General features: G+C 40.6%; 1 pseudogene across 1 annotated transcript; it reads left to right on the top strand.

Moving 5' to 3' along the window:
• The first annotated feature begins 1,547 nt into the window (after positions 1–1,547).
• LOC101485184 (UDP-glucuronosyltransferase 2B31 pseudogene) lies at positions 1,548–4,789 on the top strand (annotated as a pseudogene). Its single transcript, XR_013099930.1, has 2 exons — positions 1,548–1,613; positions 3,015–4,789. The product of XR_013099930.1 is annotated as a UDP-glucuronosyltransferase 2B31 pseudogene (transcript).
• The last annotated feature ends 3,218 nt before the right edge of the window (positions 4,790–8,007 follow it).

Genomic DNA, 8,007 nt, shown 5'->3' with positions numbered 1-8,007 from the left:
CATTTGCTTGTGATGGAGCCTCAGTGATGCTTGGGAGGAAAGCAGGAGTTGCTGCACAGCTTTGTTCCAAATTCCCTTACCTGTTTGTCTGGCATTGTTCCAATCACAGACTGGAACTGGCAGTTTGTGATGTTTTGAAGGAGGTAGGAGGAATCAACCACTTTAAAATATTCTTAGATCAGCTTTACTCCCTCTACCATGCATCACCAAAAAACCAAAGGGAGTTAACCGAGAGTGCTCACAATGTTGGACAACGTCTCCTTGTGATAGGCCGTGTTTTATCAGTGCGTTGGGTTGCTTCAAGTGAGAGAACAGTGAAAGCAGTATGGGAGAACTACCAAGCTCTGCAGGTACACTTTACAAGTGCTGCTGCTGATAGCAGCAGTGACTCAAGAGAGAGCAAAATACAAATTAGTTTATAATTTATTTTATGTACATTTTGTTAAAAAAAATTTCAGTACCTTTTTGCACATTTTATTTATGTTCAGTAGCTCTTTCTAGCCCAAGCAAATCCACAAACTAATAAAATGATTTATTATTTTGTATAAGGTTGTCTGTTGACTGTTGTATATAAAACCCATTCAATATAGTTGTTGTTACCTCAGGGGAGGCGGAAAAAAAATAGAGTACCGGCACCTCTTTTGGGCCACTTAAAGCACTGCCTGGCAGAGGGAGGAAGTACAAGATTTCAAAGACTCTGGAAAGAAAATTAGTGAGAAATGTGTCTAAAGACCCAAGAACAACTTCAGAGACAATGGTGCATGGCTTAGCCCACTGTAGCCTCAAAGATGACAATGATTAGAACCCTGAACAGTAATAGACTGTCAGGTTGCAGACCAAGAAAAACTCAGCTTCTGTAGAAGAGACACCTTCAAGCCAGACTGAAGTATGTGGACAACCTGGAGAAGAGAGTTGAAACTGGAGACCTTTGCTGCTTATTCATGGAGAAAGAAGGCAGAGGTGTACAAGCCAAATAAAAAGGGTGAAACACGGTTGTGGAAGTATTGTGCTGTGGTGATGCTTCAGTAGTGGGATCTTGTAAACGTGGCAGGAATCATGAAAAGGAAGGATGTGAAAGTTGAACTTTCTTGACTGGCCTACACAAAGCCCTGACCTGAGTCCTACTGAAAAACTGTGGGGTGACTAAAGTCCATGCCATAAGAACTTCAAATATGGAGGAGCTTGAGAGGTTGAAGAAAGAAGAATAGGCTGGGATTGCTCAGTATGTAAGACTTGCTGAAAACGACAACAAATGATTGTGGGCTGTTATCCAGTAAAAAGGTTACACAACTCCCTATTAGCAGCAGGGAGGCTAAGAATTGGGACCCTGGTATTCTTTGTGGAATAATTTAGCTTCTGTCTGCAAAGTTAAATAATATGAGCATCCAAAATAAAACTTGGGTGCTTGGAAGAGCCATTTGCCGCTCATTTGTGAGTTGTGACTGTGAGTCCAAATTATATATTTATATATTTATATTTAAGATCCACACGCCTCCCACCTTATGCAACACAATAATCAGGATTTGGGTTCTTTTCTTATGTAATCTGAAGTTGAGCTCCCCTCTTCCACACTAGTCTGAAAGTACTTTTCTCCACACGCTCGAGGATTGAAGGTAGGTTCATACGCCCTATGCTTCACATTAATAGTTAATTGAGTCAAAATGCTTACTTAGCAACTGTCATGCAGACAGGAAACAGAATACAAGGGTGTGTGTCTTCTTGTTGTTCTTTTAGCTTATTAGAAAGTCCCTGCTACACGCATATGATGAGATTAGAGACTGCAGGCAGGACATACCCCCCACTGGACCGTGATTTGTTGCAACATTTCATGTTAACTGGTTTGGACAGTGTAGCTGTGTGTATGTGTCTTATTATGGCAAAATGTCATCCTTAACAGAGCTCCTGCAGCGGGAACCACACCAAAAGGTTTTGAGGGCTTTGCAAGTATTTTGCGTGTCTATGAATAGATTTTGTCAAAGAAAAGAGAGTCCAAGCTACACAATATGCAGTGATGGATCTTGACAAGGGTTGTCAAGATCAAGTTTAAGTATCTTGGGGTCTTGTTCATGAGTGATGGGAGAAGAGAGCTGGAGATTGGCTGCGGTGATGCGGACGCTGTACCGGTCTGTTGTAAGAGAGGTGAGTGTAAAAGCGAAGCTCTCGGTTTACCTGTCGATCTACGTCCCTACCCTCACCTATAGATACGAAGTGTGGGTAGTGACCGAAAGAACGAGATTTGGGATACAAGCGGCAGAAATGGGGTTCCTCCGAAGGGTGGCTGGCCTCTCCCTTAGAGATAGGGCGAGAAGTTCGGCCATCCGGGAGGGGCTCAGAGTAGAGCCGCTGCTGCTCCACATCGAAAGGAGCCAGTTGAGGTGGTTCGGGCATCTGACAAGGATGCCTCCTGGGCGTCTCCTGGGTGAGGTGTTCTGCAATGGGAGGAGGCCCAGGGGCAGACCCAGGACATCCTGGAGAGATTTTTATCTCTCAGCTGGCCTTGGAACGCCTTGGTGTTCAACCGGACAAGCTGGAGGAGGTGGCCGTGTAGAGGGAGGTTTGGGCTTCTCTGCTTGGCCTGTTGCTCCCATGACCCGGCCCTGGATAAGTGGAAGAAGATGGATGGGTGGAGACACACCTAATGATTGCCCAGTAGTTAATTAATATATTCATACCTGAATTCATATTCGGTCATCATAATGTACCGTTGAATATTGAAGAAAGGTTTGGCTGCTGAGGAATAATTTCTCCCCACAGTGCCTTGAAAATTCATGTAAAGATGAGGGTTTATATGCCTCGGAGCTGTGCTTAGAGTCCTGTGTTGAGCTTGTTTTTTTTTTCTTTTTGTACAGAAAAGTTGGGCGTGACAGCCCCCTTTTGATAATGGTCTAATCCAGTGGGTCCTGTAGCATAGCCAGGAGTGAAGACAAGCTCATAAAATAACTTAGAAGGAATTCAAGTTCTAATTTAGGCATCATTGAAATAATCATTATTATTATTTTTTTTGTTTTCCTCAGAATTGATCCATGGGGAGCATTCAAGGAGTTTCTCTGTTTCTTCTGGGCGTGACATTGTCCTTAACTGTAAGTCCTGTCCAAGGTGGAAAGATTCTGGTGTTCCCCGTTGATGGCAGCCATTGGGTGAACATGAACCTGCTGATCCAGAGCCTCCACGCCAAAGGCCATGAAGTCACTGTGGTCCGCACAGCCACTAGCTGGTATGTCAAAGAAGAGGCACCACATTACAGCTCCATCACTGTCACCTTACCAGAGGCTGTCTGCATAGAGGAGCAGGACTTCTTTGTAACTTTCCTGGTCAAGATACTGGAGATCCAAAAACAGGGGACGTCTTTCATGGCTGTCTTGAAGTTCTACTGGGAAGTGCTAGGTTCATTATCAAAAATCTACCAACAAGCTAGTCTGTTAGGTGTAGAAATATTTGAGAACAAGACTCTAATGTCGAAGATACGTGACTCTAATTTTGACCTGGTTCTTATGGACCCTGGACTTCCTGTTGGAGTTATAGTGGCCCACAAACTAAAGCTTCCAGTTGTCTTTAATGTTAAATGGATCACCAGTGGGGATGGCCATTTTGTGGTTGCTCCATCACCAACGTCATATGTCCCAACTTCTGGAAATGCCATATCTGACAAGATGACCTTTTCTGAAAGAGTCAAAAACACATTCCACTACTTCCTCAAAACCTGCATTGACAAGTTTATAGCATGCCCACCTTATGATAGAATAGCAGAAAAGTACTTAGGCCCAGATGTGAACTTCTATCAGCTTCTTCAAGGAGTAGACCTGTGGCTCATGAGAGTGGACTTTGTCTTCGAATTCCCCAGGCCTACCATGCCGAACATTGTCTACATTGGAGGATTTCAGTGTAAGCCTGCTGAGGCCTTACCTTCAGAGTTGGAGGAGTTTGTTGAAAGTTCAGGAGAACACGGCTTCATCCTGATGTCTCTGGGGACGCTGGTGAATGGTTTGCCAATAGAAATAACTTCAGAAATCGCAGCTGCCTTTGCTCAGCTTCCTCAAAAGGTCGTATGGAGGCATGCTGGTGAATGCCCCAACAATGTGGGGAACAATACCCTTCTGGTGAAATGGATGCCCCAAAACGACTTGCTGGGTCACCCAAAGATAAAAGCCTTTGTGGCTCATGGTGGCACCAATGGGATCTATGAGTCCATGTACCATGGTGTGCCAATTATTGGCATTCCCCTGCTGTTTGACCAGTTTGAAAACATTTTGCGAATGGAAGTTCGAGGAGCTGCTAAAATGGTGGATGTAACAAAAGTCACCCAGCAGAATTTCCTCAAAGTCCTACAAGAAGTTCTTAACAATCCCTCCTACAGAAACAACATGAAGCATCTGTCTGCTCTCCACCGAGACAGACCAATGCATCCTCTGGATGCTGCAGTTTACTGGATTGAGTTTGTTATGAGGCACAAAGGAGCTGCACATTTACGCACCGAGTCTTATAAGATGCCCTGGTATGTGTATCATTCTGTGGATGTTATAAGCTTTTTGTTGGTCATCTTGTTTATGCTGACAGCCTGTGTAGTGGCAGTCATACGATTCACGTGGCTTCGAATGTGCAGGAGGAGGAAACCAAAGCAAGAGTGACTCCTCGAATGAAGATGGATCCAATCAAAATGTTGTATTGATATTCTAGATTTTTCTTGTTGTCGACCAATCGAAAATAAAATACTAAACTTTAAAGTCCTGGAATACTATTGTTGCTGCAATGCTTATAAGTTTGTTTTTCTTTTTTTTTTTTGGGGGGGGGGGGGGGGAGTTGCTCCAGAAAGAGCATCCACTGTAACAGAAATGTGCCAAATCAAAGATGGGGAGCTTCCTGCTATGGTGAAAAAGAGAGCAGTCAAAATAGCTTCTATTTCTTCAGATTTAATATTTCAAAATGAATTATCTAATATGTACCAGTTTTTCTTTATTGTATTTCAGTCATATCTAAATAACAAATTACTTTTAAGAATTTCAGATAGGACAGCAGGTGACTGACAGGTGCAATAGATTGAAAATAAGTTCAGCAAGACATTCTCAGAAGACTTAGTCATTTAAACATGAAATTTCAATTCAAAACAAACATATTTCCACATTTTGTGTGAAAGGGGCAGGAATTTCTGCATGTGTAGTCTATGAAATTAAAACACATTAAGAAGTTTGAGGTTGCATTGTTGTATGTGTTGCATGGGATTTTAACATATATTATAAGACATTTCTTATTATTAAAAAACTTTATTTACATATTGAACACATTTATGTTTTCCACATGTAAACACACGTGGTTTGTATGTTTTGTCTTTCACCTTGCAGTTAGCTACCAAAATGAGTTCAATAAGTAATTCTCCAATAAACTTAAGAAAAGTGAATAGCATGTCATGCAGTTTTTGTGTTATCCTTGCGTAGACTGTCTGCTGTTATGTGCTGTGCTGCACAGTGATGCATGAGTAAACATATACAATTATCCCATTGATAGTGGGAGGAGGTAAAGGTTGGCTTAATTTGTCTGACTAAGCTTTAAGCACAGCATTTGAAACTTATCAACAAAGGACCAAACCATCAGGAAGCCTAATGCTTAATAATTAAACAGAGTGAGTCTTCAGGCTGAATCCTCCCGTGGTTCCTGTTCTGAAATACAGTCATTGGTTAGGACAGAGAAAAAGGCAGAAAATGTTAGACACATCTCTGCAGGCTTGGACAGGTAACACATTCTCACATCAATCAGGCTGCTGAACAAGAGCATCATAAGAAGCTTTTCATAAGCAATTACTGCTGTATTATTATTTTATTAATTCAGCACCATTACATTTCTCCTAAATATGATTCGAGTTTATTACTGACTTTTTACATGGAGTATTTTTTATTGGTGTTTTACCAAAACAGTAATTCATTTTTTATATAATTGCATAAAATTAAAAAAAAAAAGTCTAATCTGAATTTATGTCAAAGCATCAGTTACACTTTAATTAACAGATTTTGAAACATAAAGCCACTAATATATGATGCTGTAACATTGTAGACAAAGCTAAACAGCAGTATATAAGTAATTATAATCATCTCCAGATGCAACACTGACATGATATACACACCAATAGATCAATAATTATCATCAGCACAAGGAGTTTTTTTTTACTTAAAGAACATTTACTGTGGGTATGTAATAAACATTTTGCTAAAGCTAAATTTTGTGTCATAATTTCTGCATTTCGGCTGAGCATTGTGCTCATGGCTACCCATCTGAAATATCCTGGAAACGTCCTCGGTTTCTAAGACCACATTCGGTCATTTTTCACACACAGACTCTAAAAGTATGAATGTTACCAGCTCCATGGTCACAGCTCATAAGAGGAAACCCTTTCATTGTTTGAATGAACTTTTACTGCCTTGATTCATTTCAACCTTATTCCACAGTTCCCTCAAATCTACAGAGTTTTACAGCTGATTATTTCGCTGATATCAACACCATTTTACAAACAAGATCAACATTTAGCCCCTAAAAAACCTGGTACCTTGTATTGATTAGAGAAAAAGAAACCAAACTCTAAATTATTTTGCTGTTTTATTTCATTTGTTTCATATGAAACTCTGGTGGTCTGAATCTGTGCTTTGAATACTGAAGTTGGTATAAGGGAAAAACCCTAAACGGTGGTGTTGACTGCTCAACACTTGTGGGTTTTGATTTGAAATTAAAATGAACACTAGATATATCTTTTAGATATATTTTAATCAATGGGCAATAGTGGTTTACAGGAGTGGGTGAGTGGGAGGATTATAAGGTTCAAAAATGAATAAGAAAGTGTTTACATGTTTACATGTGCAACTTCTGCAGTTCCTCTGCTGTCTCCAAACGCGAGCCAGTCCTCACAGACTTTACAGCAGAAGGAAAGATGTTTACAGCTTGATACATGAAACCTTTTTTTGTTTTCTGGGGGTAAGGTCTACCTTTATAACAACTGCATCATGGGAGACGTTTTCTATAACTTGTACTTTTACATTTTTTTAAGACTCAAAGTTTGGAGAGTGGCTGGCTTTTGACACGTGTACCAACACATGTATCCACTACATGATTATTTCTGACTCCAAGAAACTAAAATGCAAGAGCAACACCGAATAGCAGTCAAAATTCAACGTGAATCTTTCAGCCCCTGCTGCTAGTATCAAGAAAGCTCACGTCTCCCATTTCATGCACACAAATAAATCACATTTATGCTCATATTTTATGGCATAGGTATCGTCTTTGGTTTGATCCATTAGCCATGGCTGTGTGTAAGTAATTATGAGAATTAAGTAGGTAAAGTCAGTAGCGGCTGCGCACCCTGCAGGTGCAGTCTAATCACTATGAATTTCCATTCGAGGGGTAATTATTTGACCTCTAGTAATTTTCCACACTTTTTTCGAGAGCTAAAAAGCTTCACATGTTCCCAGATATTAAAGGATATATATTTATGCTACTTTTATAGATTAAACAGGCATTCATTCTGATGAGTCTGATTCTGTCTTTACCTTGTATATCAGCAGCACTGTGGTGTTGGGATTAACACTGATTACTATACAAATGCAATCATATTAAAAACTGTATAAATGTTGCACCTCTTTAAAATGTTATTTTTTGTATTGTTCCACTAAGGTCACAGGAAGCTGTGAGGGCTGCTGTGTGCATTGCTCCAGTGTCAACCTATTGGTTCTCTCAAGGTTATTTCCTGAGAATGCCGAGAGCTTTTGCAAACTCCCAGAATTTGCAATTCCAGGTTTTTTCTTTTGTCATTGGAATGTTCTTACTTTCTAGGAACAGGGGTATCTCACTGGTTGAGCTCATACAGATCAAGACCACACTGGCTTTATTCTGTTTAAGAAGATATTGTGTTACTCCACAGTTTTTGTGTGTGTGCCACAGAGTATGTGCTCTGTAGGAAGACTACTTCCCTTTCCTCTCCCAACCCTAAACTGCGCACATGCATATGAAACCCACGGGTTACACACTCCT

Source organism: Maylandia zebra, linkage group LG8 (assembly GCF_041146795.1).
Source record: "Maylandia zebra isolate NMK-2024a linkage group LG8, Mzebra_GT3a, whole genome shotgun sequence".
In the NCBI taxonomy this organism is placed as follows: Eukaryota; Metazoa; Chordata; class Actinopteri; order Cichliformes; family Cichlidae; genus Maylandia; species Maylandia zebra.
This window is presented reverse-complemented; position numbering and strand designations above follow the sequence as displayed.